Source organism: Prinia subflava, chromosome 3, assembly GCF_021018805.1.
Source record: "Prinia subflava isolate CZ2003 ecotype Zambia chromosome 3, Cam_Psub_1.2, whole genome shotgun sequence".
Lineage (NCBI taxonomy): Eukaryota > Metazoa > Chordata > Aves > Passeriformes > Cisticolidae > Prinia > Prinia subflava.
The window spans coordinates 58,573,426-58,587,600 of NC_086249.1; the positions used below are offsets into that span (position 1 = coordinate 58,573,426).

Here is a 14,175-nt window from a genome sequence, read left to right on the forward strand (position 1 = left end):
TAGCAGAAGGCTTATGGAGAGCTACAAGCATACACAGAGAGGACAAGTGATGTTTTAAATCACTTTCAGGTTCTAAGACACAATTTTTATGGTATATATGGTTATAAAAAGCAAAATAGCTAAATAACTCTCAGCTGTACCACAGGCATCTGAAAAACACAGGATGGTTATTTCTCCTGGTGTAAGACATGTGGGAAGATGGAACCTTCTGTTCCACAATTTGTAGTTTGAATATTTTCTTTAGGAAAATGGCTTGAGCTCCTGCTTTTCCCTTGTGCTTTCTCTTTAAGCTTGTGCAATATATGAATGAGTTAATGCCCAGACTAAGAAACTGCAATGTCCTTAGTTTAGGAGAACATTGTTAACCTCTGGTTTAACTGGTAGTGGGCAGCACAGCTGTGGTCACTTTTTCCTGGGTAAAAGCAGAGTACCACTCACAAATGAAACAACATGTCATAAACTTGGAATAAAACAAGAGAGGCTCTTTTGTCCTATACCATCTGTGATAACATTTGTTTGGGATAAAGCTGCTGTATCTACTCTGGTTTATTAAGTGCCCAGCACTGCCTGCTGCATTAGGCCACCCTGAAAACCTGTATTGCACTAAGCTCCTCTCCCAGTTTAGATCTGAGGCAGACACCAAGCTATTTGCTTCAAGCCATGCAGGTACCTCTACAGAGGCATGTATGTATGTCAGTAGGGAACTCCAAATACAATGACCTGCCTACAGAATTTACATTTTTCTGTGTAGAGGCAACAGGAGGGCTGAGGTGTTTTTAAGTTCCAGTTTTAGATTTAAACCTCATTTTACAGAACAACTTTCTTAAGCTTTCAGAAGACTAAGTGCATATAACTGTAAAGGTCAACATTTTTATAGCAGAACCTCCTTACAGTTAAAGTACTGTATCTTTTTTACCACCATTGCTATTAACTCTGAGCTACAGGTTGGTTCAAGTTTACACCAGTTTCTGTTATGCAACGTTCTTGCTTGAATAGTAAAATCAAAATTTATTTACAGTCAAATTCTCCTTATTTGTGAAATAATACTAATTAAATAGTGCTTTTAATGGAGAATGCATGGGGAGGTGTGAGTGAACAGTACTATTGTACTATACTGTTGCTACCTGAGCTCCCCATTCCTGAAAGAAAGTTTCCCGCATTGAATTATAGATTGGATTTTGGTTTGAGTCCTTGAATGATCCGGCAGGAAATGCAAACTAAGCAAGGGATTGCTGTGGATATAACTCTGCAGTACAGAAGGCAGCCCTTGAAGAGGGCAGGGGCTGTTTGTGGGGTCTGCGAGAAAGTCCCACCCGTCTGGATGCAGCTGTTCTTGTCTTGGATCATATTAAGGTGAGGGGCTGTTCTATTCTCTACAGTTGTCCAGTCAGGGGAAGACTGAGTCTTTGTATTAATTTCAGACACAGTGCATCTTTCCAAGGGCATGGAACATATGACTTTGTTACAGGAGAAAAAAGCACTGCCTGTGTCTGAAAGCAACTATAAACTGGTGCAAGCAGAATAAATTAATTTTTGAAAGAATGAGAAGCTTCAGTATTATTCAATATAATTAAAATTAGTACTTTTACTTCTAAAAATCTTTTGTAATAATATGTTTAGTATTTCTTGCGCTATCATCCTTCAAGGAATTGCTCTTGGCAAAATAAAAGCTTATTTTCTTGGAGGACTGTATTTATGTAAATACTTAATAGATTGTGATTAAATTAAATTAGCACTACGTCTTCTCTTCAGACTTGTCTACACAGTCCTGTCCTGTGATCTTTGCACTAATGAATATCTGAATGAAAATATGATTTGGTTTTTTTTTTTTTGAGAGAGTGTAGAAAATGAAATCAATTAAATAAATTATCTTAAAAATGAGGGGTAAACCTTCTTCAATATTTGAAACATTTCAGTGGAAATATCATAGTTTGATATCACTCTTTTCTGTGCCAAAGGCTGGTAGGAAGAAGCACACTTCTGCTTTTAATGTTTTCTTTTAGAGAGGCATGGACACACTAGATTAGACCTACCCACCATCCAGGACAGTAATTTGTTTCTGATAGAGCCTGGAGGGAGACGCTTCAGAGGAAGGTGCAAGGACCTGCAGTCAGAAGTAAGGGCATTGCTCTTCCTCTAACATTAAAGTAATTAATCGGTCCATACAGCTTGAGCAACCTCCTGAAAATTCATCTTGTGGTGCCAGAAATAATGACTAAACCCTTCACAGATTTTTCTGTCGATTGCACTGTGTGATTCCGAGTTACGGCAGAAGCTCTCAACTCTGATCCTTCTTTGAAGCTTCAGTGTAACAAAATGGAATGGCTGCTGTGACTTGAAGGCACTCTATGGGGCTGGGAGGCAGGGACAACAATAGCTGGGGCAGATCCCAGTCCAAGACCTGTAACAATTCACACTTGGACAGGCCTAGGTATGTTTACTGAAAATCTATCCACCGGGAGAGGTGAGCAGATGTTTCCTTGTGTCTGCTACAAGGAGTAATCTAATCCCTTGTGTTTGGTGCTGCAATGTGACGATTTAAGAACTTGCACTTTTCTTGGGCTTAATCTCAACTTTTCTGCTGAATTTATAGGTAGAATTTTCAAAGGTCTCAACATTAAAGAAGTTCGAGGGAGGTCAGACATAACCAGAGGGTATGTGACCTCACCACACCAGTGATGTGTCTGCCACACTCAAGGCTGAGTCAGTCTATCTCTGCCTTAAATAATGCATGGAGCCAGAGATCCCTGATTATGGAGCCACCTGCAATTCCCTTTCCCTTTGTGCAGTAACCTAGGAGTGGTCAGTGCAGAATTACTGAGGGCAGAGTATGTCTTACATCTGGCTTGCAGGTGCCTTGTTCTGAACTCTACCCATCTGGAACTGGAGACAGGTGGGTGTCCACCACCATTTCCTCAAGGTACTGACTAAGGACCACTCCATTAACTACAAACTGAGGAGAAAGTAATACAAGGGACATGTGGCTACTTTGGGATCAGAGACTCTGCATGAACAGCCCAGGGGCCAGAACTGAGAGTCCTCCCAAAAAGCTGGCACACTTTTCAGGACAACTATAGAGAAAGTTTGTCATGTGGAACTTTAATTTTGTACATGACCATATTTAAGCTCAATAAACAAGTATTTATATTATACATACATTAAATTTACTGTGGAATTAAAACACATAAAGCAGTGCTTAAAGTTTCACTCATCTGCATACTATCTATTACATCTGCTTCTAATGTGTGGTCATATATTGACCTGAATGCATATTCTGTCCCTTTTTGATAAATCAAAGCAGTTATGTATTTTACCTTCCATAGTACTACTGCAAATGAGATACAGTATATCTGTACTCAGATTAGCTTGGATGCTCATCACAGAGCAACTTCTCTAGTACTACACAAAACTGCAAGTGATTAAACCCCTCAGTGGAAATACTGCAATAAAACATGCCTATTTATTATGTTCATCTCCTTTGCTTCTAATACAAATTTATGCTTACATTTAAATGTCTTCCTATGTATGAATTTTGGATTTTGGGATTCTAATATTCTTTCCTTTTTGCAAACATTTTGATAGTAATTTCTGTCACAACTCAAGAATGAAAATAAATCAGTACATTTTAGTAATTACAAGAAATTATTTAGAAGGCAGTAGTGAAGATAGTTTACATTTCATTGACTTTATAATTATAGAGTTGCCAATGTATGGGTGATTACCTCCTTCCTTTTTGTTTGTGATTAAATGAAGGGTTCAAGGAAGCCCTTAATTTTTTTCTACGTGGTTGTCAGAGATGGGATGTGGCAAGAATGGGAGAAAATGAGGAAGGAAGCAGGTTAATGCTGTCACACGAAAAGAAGATGTATATAATTAAAGAGAGAAAGCATGGGCTTCTTTTCAAAGTTATTAGTTCTGGCTTGGTCTTCCCTCTGGGCCAGTTGCAATTTATATGATGTACATGCTGCTTAGGGAGAAGAGAAATTGTCTTTCATCACAAGAAGCAGGGCAGTCTGTGCTTTAGATGGTTGAATCTAATCTGGTAAAGCCACCAGTGCTGTATGCCAGGGCTTAATACTGGAGCTGATACTGTTCTCCATGTTTCTGAGTGATCTGGATGAAGGAGCACAGTGCACCTTCAGCAGGTTCACAGAGGACACAAACCGGGCAGACTGGCTGGTGTGCCAGGGGTTGTGTCACCATTCCGAGGGACCGCAACAAGCTGGAGAACAGGGCAGGGAGGAATCTCAACTTCAGTAATGGTAAAGGCAAACCCATATATCTGTGAGGAAAAACCCCAAGCACCAGTACATGCTGAGCACCCACTGGCTGGAAAGTTGCTTTGCCTAAAAGGTCCTTGGAGTGAAAGTTTTCAGGAAATGGAAAACCAGATGACCATGAGCTACCAACACAGCCTTCATGGCAAAAAGGGCAGCAGCTTCCTGGGCTACATTAGTAAGAGCAATGCTAGCAGGATGAGGGAAAGGATCCTTTTTCTCTTCAAGATTGGTGTGGCCACATCTGAAGTACTGTGTACAGTTCTGGATTACCCAGCACAAAAATGATATGTTTTACTGGAGTGAGTCTAGTGCAGTGATGATTAAAGTACTGGAAACACATTTGACTACTTTGGAGGTCAGACAGCCTCTTTTAAACCTAAAGTGATAATATTCAAATCCCATCCTCAAGTTTTATCCTTACCAGCAGTGCCTGAAAGATATCAAAGACCATTAATATGAAAAACAGTGTTGATATCAGAAAAAGTTACTCCATATGGAAAAGGGCATGAATTAGTAATAATTGGCAAATAACCCATATATACCAAATTATGTTTTTACTAACCTTTCCCATATGTATGCATGTAGAGATCTGAACAAACTGTGATTTGAGACAAAAGCTAATGCAGTACTTCAAGAAATTTTGGACACCCTCAGAAAGGCCATAGATAGTTCCTTCTAAGAGTTAGAAAGTCCTTTCAATTGAAATCCTGTGGGAGACCTCTTGTATTAAAAACACTGCAGCTGTTAGGGCAGGGAAATTACTAATAACAATCACTAACAACAATATGACTGAATTTGGAGAGAGGTTAAAGTTTTGGTTTTGAGGGTTTTTTTGTTACAATAGATCCTAAATTAAGGTGCTATATTGAAAGAGCTGGTTTCCTGACTGATGTAAACCACCCAATCTCTAGCAATGGAACGGGCTTGGTCTACCCGGAATATTTTTCTTCTCCACATGCCTTGCTTCTGTTCTTTGATTATGAGACTTGAAATGAATTAAATCTTGATGTTTGGTGATCTGACCAAGGCAATCTAAGGGACAAATTGGAGAGCACGGCCAAGGCCAGGCACAACTGTTACTTTCAGTGGGAATGTGGTACTAGATCAATTAAACTGATAAAGAAACCGCACCCTTGCTGTTCACTGCAAAACCTATTGTCAACACACATTTACTGGATCACTGCACTGTACAGTTAGATAAATGGTAGAGATACTGATTCACGACAATCTCTGTGGTGTTTCCTGAACATGTAGTCCCCGCAGTGCTAGGTTTGGCTGTTTAAGAGGCTGACCTTGCAAAACCCTGAGAAAAAACTGTATTGAGAGGCTATAACTGCCCTTGCCCTCATGCCCAAATTTCTGAGTATTGCTTGTTTGTGGCATTGTCTTCAAATCACTTGGTTCCCTTGTTTGCAAGTCATCAACCCACTTTCCTCATCCTCTGTGTTTGCCTTTATTTGTTCCTTCATATTTCAGATATTAAACTATCCCAAACACAAGCCATGTGGATGGAATAGCTGACATGCCATGCATTGTTCAAGACATAGTTCTCATGCAGCATCACTGCTCATCCTGTCTCTCTTCACTTGCTAGCAGTTTTTCTAAAGGGTACAATTTTTGGGAAAAAATTTTCTATTTTTTACACAAACATACCTACCATTGCTTAAAACCAGTAGGATACATTAATCTTCATTTACAAGGATACTGTTCTTGAAACTCTCCATGAACACTGCCATGGAGGATTTGCATTGTCAGTATATGAAATCAGACTGACCTTTGAGATCCCTTCTTGCTTACTTCCATTTTCTCTCTGACATATTTTTCCTTCATTCTTTTTTCAAATCCTCTTCAGTCACTTTGATATCTGCTTCCAAATTTCAGTCTCCTTCTGCTCTGTGTCTTCCAAACAGTGGCACTTGCAAGTCGCAACTTGCACAAGTCACAACTCCACTCTGCTTTTTTCATGAGCTAAGTGTTGTTCTTGCAAACTGTGATTTGTGTGCATGTCATGGTACTCTCTTATTACCCTTGGAAGGGGGAATTTAAAAGATGTATGCACTCAAATAACTAAATACTGAACAGGCTTCCCAGTAAGAGGTCATGACACAAAGCCTGCCAGAGTTCCAGAGTTCAAGAAGTGTTTGGACAATGATCCACGGCACACGGTGTGGTTCTTGAGGATGTCCTATGCAGGGCCAGGAATTAGACTCAATGATCCTGTGGGTCCTTTCTAGCTCAGGATAGTCTATGATTCCACTGGACCTTTTGGTGTTAAATGTTTTTATTCTATAGAGTTTTGAATAGCACTGTAAGTACTATAGCATAATGCCACAGGAGAGATAAATAAAATTAACAGATTTACCAGCTTTGGGGAGAAAAAGTGATTTCAAAATGTTTCCGCGAAAATAACACGGAATCCTTTCAAACAAAGACTTCAATGTTGTTTGCAATAATGGCAAACTGTTGTTTGTATATACAGAATTTTGTATATACACTCTGCTCAGCTGATTCTCTTCTCCTATACTAAACAAGCTATCGAAATGGGTATTTCAAACATTTCTTGTGAAATCTGTTTAAGAAAGTTTACACTCACTTTCAATTGGAATTATCCTTAGTTCCAGTAGGATATCCAGAAGGAAATACCCACTAGGTCTCCAAGGCTCAAAATAAGTGCTATGTGTACAAAAGATTTAAAATTATACCCATTCTCCTTGCAAAACTTCTGAGAAACAAAAAAAAAATTAGGTTCAAAATCATGTGACTTTTCCAAGGTTCTTTGGAACTTGCAGCCCAGACTTTATACCAGGGAGTTTCAGACCTTGAAGTGGTGCGTCCAGCAGCACTATCAAATAACTATTGTACAACTCTGAGCAGAGAAATTGTTTAATCTAGAAGCTGCTTGTCCTCACCACAGCTATTTTTTGCAGAAAACCACAAGATTTTACTGGCTGAACTCAATGGCATGTGTATTGAGCTCTCCAAGGAGTGCAAAGAACAGCAATTCTGGCAGTTTCATTTCCCCACTGATGGCAAAAAAAAAAAGGAAAAACAGGAGAGCAACAGTGTGACACATAACTGCTACACTGGATTTTGTGGTATTGCTTAAACAGAGAGTCAGTGTGCAGCTCAGCTGTTAGTAACTGCAGAAATAGAAAATGTTATTTGGAAGGAGGGAGGGTATACACCAGATCTACTATGTCTCAAACCTGACAGTGTTTCTTTAAAATGTTCTTGAACCTGTTTAACACACCCCTACTTTTCACCACTCCCTGGGAACATGCACCACTTATAGCAACTTGTAAATCAAGAAAAACCAAACCCCACAATTTATTCTCCAGTGCGCACTGGATATTTTCACACACCCAGCTTGACCATATAATTAAGTTACAACAAAGCTCACTAGCTTGGGGCTTTCTGCTTCAACCTGAGTTCAGCACTGTGAGTTTAGAAGTCTCAAATATTCTGGAGCAGAATTTCAAAATGATCTTAAGAAAACTAAGAAATATTTAAAATTCAAAGATTGTGATTATGTACAATGCTATGAGGTTCTATCCACAAATTCACAGAAGATGCCAAAACTAATTTATGTTTTATCTGGAGATCAGGGACTTGAAGACAGAGAATACAGACACCTAGAAGTAAAGTAGATAAACCCCAAAATTCAGGTCTTGCTGTTGCTATAGCCAGAGGAGTCAAATACAGAAAAATATTACATACTCTTTCTAAGAATAATATTTCCTTAGTACCTGCGAGTGAAAGGGATGAAACTGCCAGGAAAGCACAAGTTTTTTGTTTTTCTCTATTCTCTATTCTCTCATCTTACAATTTGTTTGCATGTCAGACTCCTACATGGGCAGATTATAGTTTTCTTGACACAGTTTTTGTGTCAGGGGCCACAGTACAGTAGGGGAGCACATTTTTATAGATGCAGTACTGCTGAGGCTGTAGAATAAGCTTTACAGCTTGAATTTTGCCCAGACAGAGAGAAAACCCTCTACATCCTTGTTTCCTTTTCCTTTTAATTTGACAAGAAGCCACTGCTTTCTGCAAGAGAAAAAAAAATGTTTGAAATCCTGCCATTACATGGAATTCATCCGACATGTATAGGTATCTACAGTGTAGATGCCTAAATCTGACTTGTCATTTTTAGGCTTCCTTTCAAAACAATGGAGAGAAATAGAAACTTCCACAGCCCAATCCTCTGACCTACTTTAATCTGCATTTGTTTAAGATCACATTAGGGGTGTCTTGAGTGATAAATTTAGAGACAGGAGTTTAGCTTTTGATGTAGCCTAGCTTTTTTTTGCTAAATAGGGCCTGTGAGGGAAAGTCTTGCCCAGCTGAGGAAGCAAGTGTTTGAAAATAGATGTTGCTGGTCTGGCATCTCTTTCATTGAGTAGAATTCAAATTATTTGCTTACACATTAATTGGCATTTAGCTCTCTCATGCTAATAGCCTGCATGGAAATCCAGAGAAGCCTACACCTGAAATTACTGGGTTCTTCATATTATGCTCTTACTGCACCATGGCAGGATCTGGAACCTGAGGCACTTATCTGGGCCTCTGTGATTACATCCAGATAATTATTGTAATTCTGTTCTAATTCTTTCCCTCGTAATATCATCCAAATTATTTAAAAATCATCCCAACCTTGTTTTAATTTCATTTAACAACACCAAGAGAAACCAATGAAAAAAACTTCAATTCTTCCTCATGTACTGAACATTAAAACCAATGTAAAAGTTCTTCTCTGCCAACATTCTTTCCAAAGTACTCACAAATTGGAAAACAATATTTAGAAGAATATAATTTATTCAAAATAAAAGGGAAGGAGAAGTTGACATTTAAAATGTACTGACTTAGATACCAGTCTATTGGCCAGTTTTATCAAAGGACAAGTATTTTGCAAAGGCAAGAAAGCTCAGTTATTTCTTCACCTTCCCAGCTCATAAGGCCCTGTTCACAGATGTATTAATTTAGGAATTGTATTCTCCTTTTCTTCACATAGTTGGTGATTGGCATCTGCACCTCAAGTTTATTCCTTGGAAGATGCTTGGAAATGCTACTAAACTTTCTAACTCTGTGGATAAGGGAGAACAACAAGATAGCTGAATTCTTCTCCAGGGAAGCTGGAAGGGGATTGTGGAGGGCTGATGCTATTTTTGTGATACCATTTTCAATTTTACTCCTGCAGATGAACTACATTTCAACACATATCATAAATCTGCTTTGCTATTTTTTCTGTTATTTGAACAGGTGAAAAATTTTACTGGATTGCAAAGGTATTTATTAGTAAGGAAAGCGTCTCAAACATGCACTAACAAAGTCAAATTCTCTCCATGTTTACATATATGCATACTTTCCATATTTGTCTTGTAAATAGAGAAGAAAGTCAGAAGAAAGTAAAGTGACAATGCTGTATGACTCTCACTTGAGGGGCTGAATGACAACCCCTTCACTAAGGCTTATTTTAATACCTGATAAATCAACATTCCACTGAAAAATGGTTTCACTTTGATTGCATTGATAATTGCATTATCATTAAAGAATTAGGAAAGAATTTTAATTCCATTTTAATTATGTGCCTTATTCAAATTTTGACCATAGGGGCATAACATGACAGTGGCACTCCTTGGTCAGCCCTGTATTCTGTCTCCAACAGTTGCCAAAAGCAAAATTCAGGAGTTCAGGAAAGAGTGGAAAAACAGGGAGAGCATTTAGAGTCTCTATCAATTATCTTGTCAGGCTCTTCTCCAGCCCAATGGAGTTTCTGTTTATTTAGTTACCATCACTGCTTTTCTCTTCCACACGCTTGTGTCTCATTGAGCTATTTGTGTATGGGTACACACACATGCCTATAGAAGTACATACATGCACACACACACATCTGCACAAATACAGGCAGACATGTATATAAATATACTTGCATTTTATAAACTATTGGCAATACATCTTCCTGCAGAAAGGGCAGCTTACCTCCTACATATAGAAGGAAACACTTCTCTTTTTTCATTTTTCCTTTTTTTTTCCTTTCCCCCCCCTTTTTCCCCTTTTTTTCCCTTTCCTCACCTCCCCTCCTTCTTGTACTGGGGGAGAATTGAAATACACCCTTCTCATACTATTTGTGATGTTTTTACACTTATACCACCTTTTACCATACTAATACAGTGTTAGCTGATGCATTTGTTCTGTGTGGGGAGAAATAATTATGCATCTTCAATAATCTTTTTATTCTTCTCTGAACCTTTCTAAGTTCAACTCCATCCTTTCTGATTCACATTTTTGGTCTGTGTCTTATTTTTGCAGTTACTGATTTTAGAACACATTTTCTAACAACTCTTCTGCAATAAGCTGTTCTGTGCTAATTATACCACAGCCAGCATCTTCCAGGAACAGGGAAAACCCTTCCTTTCTTCCATGCCCATATTCAGCTTTGATGTGGATAGAGAACAGGATCACAATCCGTAACATCTGGCTATCATGCACAGCAGTTAAGAGTGCTGATAACACCAGAATGGAATGTAGGTCAAAGGAAGATTTCATTAAATAGGTGGGATATTGGTTTGTTGAGTTGTTTTGATTGGTATGAAATATCCATGTAGGTTATCAAATGACAATCAAGTTCTCAGTCAACTAATTTGATCCAAACAATAAAAGAAAGAATTACAAGAGAAGGCTGCTTAGCCCTATCAGAAAATTCAGACAGTACCAGGGAAGCAGAGGAGAACCAGTCAATCAGATAAGTGTAATGTGAACTTCCTCACATGGATATCATCCTGTGGGGCAGATACCTCTCCTTATCTGCACCATAAAAAAGAACAGCCTGTGGGGCATTGTCTCCTGTGTATTTACGGTGCCTATGACCAGTCAGATGCTACAAGAAAATTTCAGACAAGGATCAGGAAAAAACTTTCCTCCTTTTTACTTTGCCACTTCTAACATCTTTTTAAAAGATGGCTTTTCCTGAGATCAGCACTGTTTGTTCTTTCCCAGAGGTCTCTCAGTGGGGATTTGACAGAGATATTACAAAGATGCTCTTTAATAAAAAAATCACATCTAATCATATTTCTCACTCCTTCTACTACTATTGGTCACGATCTGATTCTCATTTCTGTAGCCATCTATGTGAATGTTCTTTGTTTATTCAGATACTGGTAAATTAACAAATAAGCTATTCATCAATAACATAAGCTACAAAATTGGTTACAGCCATTCAGCTGGTACCACACAGATGTCACTTGACTTAGCCAGATTTTCAGCACAATTTTCTCAAATAACTGATCTTATCAGTAACTGATAAAACTGGTAACCATGTTCTTTGTCTAAGGCAGCAATGGCAGTGGTGCAAGATCAAAATGCTCAAATTTAGCATTCTACGGACCATACTTTCAGGGACTTCTGAAATATATTTCACTTATTCGTAGAGTAAGGACCTATTAAACTTTGGGGAAAATCAGGCCAAATAACATGGAAGACTATGTACCTCCATAAAATGTATTGGCACCTGCTATGAACAGAAGACACTACTCAGACTTTTCTGTGGCAACTAGAAGGTGTGAAAAGTTTTAGGCATTTTGCATACTATTTATGGTATTCTTTCTTCCTCCTTTAGTTTATGAACTTTGCCACACCCTTTGGGAGAACAATAGGCTGCAAATACGTCTGCATTGTGACTAAGGTTTTGTTAGCATTCAAAAAATGCGTATGAAAAAGCTCTGAGAGTGCTCCTTCCTGTATTCAGAAAGGTGTGGTAAAAAAAAGATTGCATGCCTTACTTTAACCAGTTGAAAGGTCTTCCCCAGGAACAGGAACCTACAATAACTAAAGGAAATGGCTTGGCTTCAAAGGTTACTACATAAAACACATTATCTCTGGTGCATTACAGTATTTCATATCAGACCTTGTGAAATGCTGTACTCACTTTGACAGTAACTTAACCTAGTGAAAGTGTTGCTATATCATATTAAAAATAACTCTTATGTCTACCTATTTTAATCATTCAAGAGATAAAATGCTGAGAAATTACAACATAAAAAGAAAAATGAAAATTCCATACACAATATCTAAATATTCATTTTGACAGTGGTGAGGCCAATATTTGTATGCCATGCTAAAAGGTCTGTAGCATTATTCTTTCTCCAGTGAATATTTAAACTTTCAGGAGGTAGAAAACTGCAGGTGTGTTCTCTCACACAAAAAATTATAACTCAGTGGTTAAGGTAGCCTACTGGTAAAAATAAGCTGTTATAAAAAGAAAAAATTATTTGAACTTGGGTTTCATCGTATGTTCAGTGACCCTTCCAATTGGTAAGCTGTTGCGTTCTTGTCCTGTTCTTTGAGAGAGTTAAGTGTGTGTTAAAGAGTTAAAGAGCACAGTTGCCAGTCTCAAACACTGTAAGGCCACAGAAGGAGCTTAGCATAAGATAAACCACCCCAGTGGGCACAGAAGGGAGGAATTTGAGACAGGAAGGCCCTAATTCCAGGCCTGGTAGAGGCAAGATCTGCTTAGCACATCCTGGTTGATGGATCTGGACAAAAAATTCTCACCATGGCTAACTGTGTGAGAAGCAGCAGCAGCTCATACCCATATGATCGGTCAAACAAGGATCACCCCAATTATGGGACAGACGGCATCTGCGACCACCAATGGCCACGAAGGGCCCCCAGATATGTCTCCATGGATACCTGGAACTCGGGCTGTATAAACGTGGTACTCTTGTCTGTGTGTTGGAGGATAAATTAACTTGTTGGTAGAACTTGCTAAAGTTTAGGGTTTGACATGCTTCAGTGATCTCAGGCCTAGGGAGAGGTTAACAAAGCTTGGGAGGAAAAATGTATCACTGATTGTAGACACAAAGAAAGCAGAGTTTACAGGCTACAAGGACATAGATCTCCCAGGATAAGAAGAAACTAATAAACACAATTCACAGGGGGAGATCATGATCACTGACTCCTAACCCAGTGACCCAAGAAACCCATCAACTCAAAGAGAAAGACTGAGCATGCAGATTAATTAGCTTTAGAGTTGAAGGAATCATTTAACCAATAGAAGATAGAGTACTAATTAATAAGAGATGTATAAATGGTGAAAAGTTTTGAACAAGCCCAGGGACCCTATCTCTCTCTCTCTCTTTTTCCTCCCCCATCCCCCTTGTCCCCTTCACTTCTTTTCTATTTCTTTTCTATTTCTATCTCTCTACCTCACACTCATTGTTCAAATAAATCTGTTATTATTGACTTGGGCACATGGTCTCATCTGCACTTAAAATTGGGCAGAGGCATCTCTTAATCATTGGATTGCAACAGTATGAGCCTTGCACTTGAATTAGGAAGGAGAATCTAATTTTTGAGCATGAAGAAAAGAACAAAGTTGTTACAAAGTACTGCCGGAACTTGGCACTGCCAGTAGTTGCCCTTTGCAAGGCAGCCCAGGACATTGCTTATCTACCTTTAAAATCCATATCCTAGTAGGAGCAAGGAAGCACATGAAGAAAGGGGCTTTCCATTTCATTAGATCATTAGTATATTTTATTTTAAGATGTCTGTCTAGGAGCAGGAGGACCAAAATCTTAAGGGGAAATTTATAATGTTAGAATAAAAAGTCATACTCCTTATTTCTCCCTCTCCTCTGTGTTGCAGCCATGAATGCTGCTAGGATTCACAGAGACATTCGTAATCTGGTTCTGAGTAACACATACCTCTTGGTAAGGGTGTACCCATAGGCAACATATTCCCTTGGGTAATTACTTTGACCACAGTGAAAAGTAACTCTGTATAAAGAGGCAGCACAGGTCCCGACCATCAGCTTATTTTATGTAAGGCTGGACTGGGAATTTAGGGAGGAACAGGCCTTAAGTAAGTCACCTTCAAGAGGAAAGTGTCACCCTATGGTAAG

At 38.7% G+C, this 14,175-nt stretch overlaps 1 protein-coding gene across 4 annotated transcripts in view; it reads left to right on the forward strand.

The window, feature by feature from the left end:
- Positions 1-14,175, forward strand: part of SCEL (sciellin) — a 69,234-nt gene that overhangs the window by 3,369 nt on the left and 51,690 nt on the right. The window contains exon 1 of one of the 4 annotated variants that reach the window (XM_063392268.1): positions 1,337-1,353. The exons of the other annotated variants lie outside the window; for them this stretch is intronic. The gene's annotated coding sequence lies outside the window, so the exon portion shown is untranslated. Of the gene's footprint in view, positions 1-1,336; positions 1,354-14,175 lie in introns of those variants that run through there. 4 annotated transcript variants of the gene reach the window in all.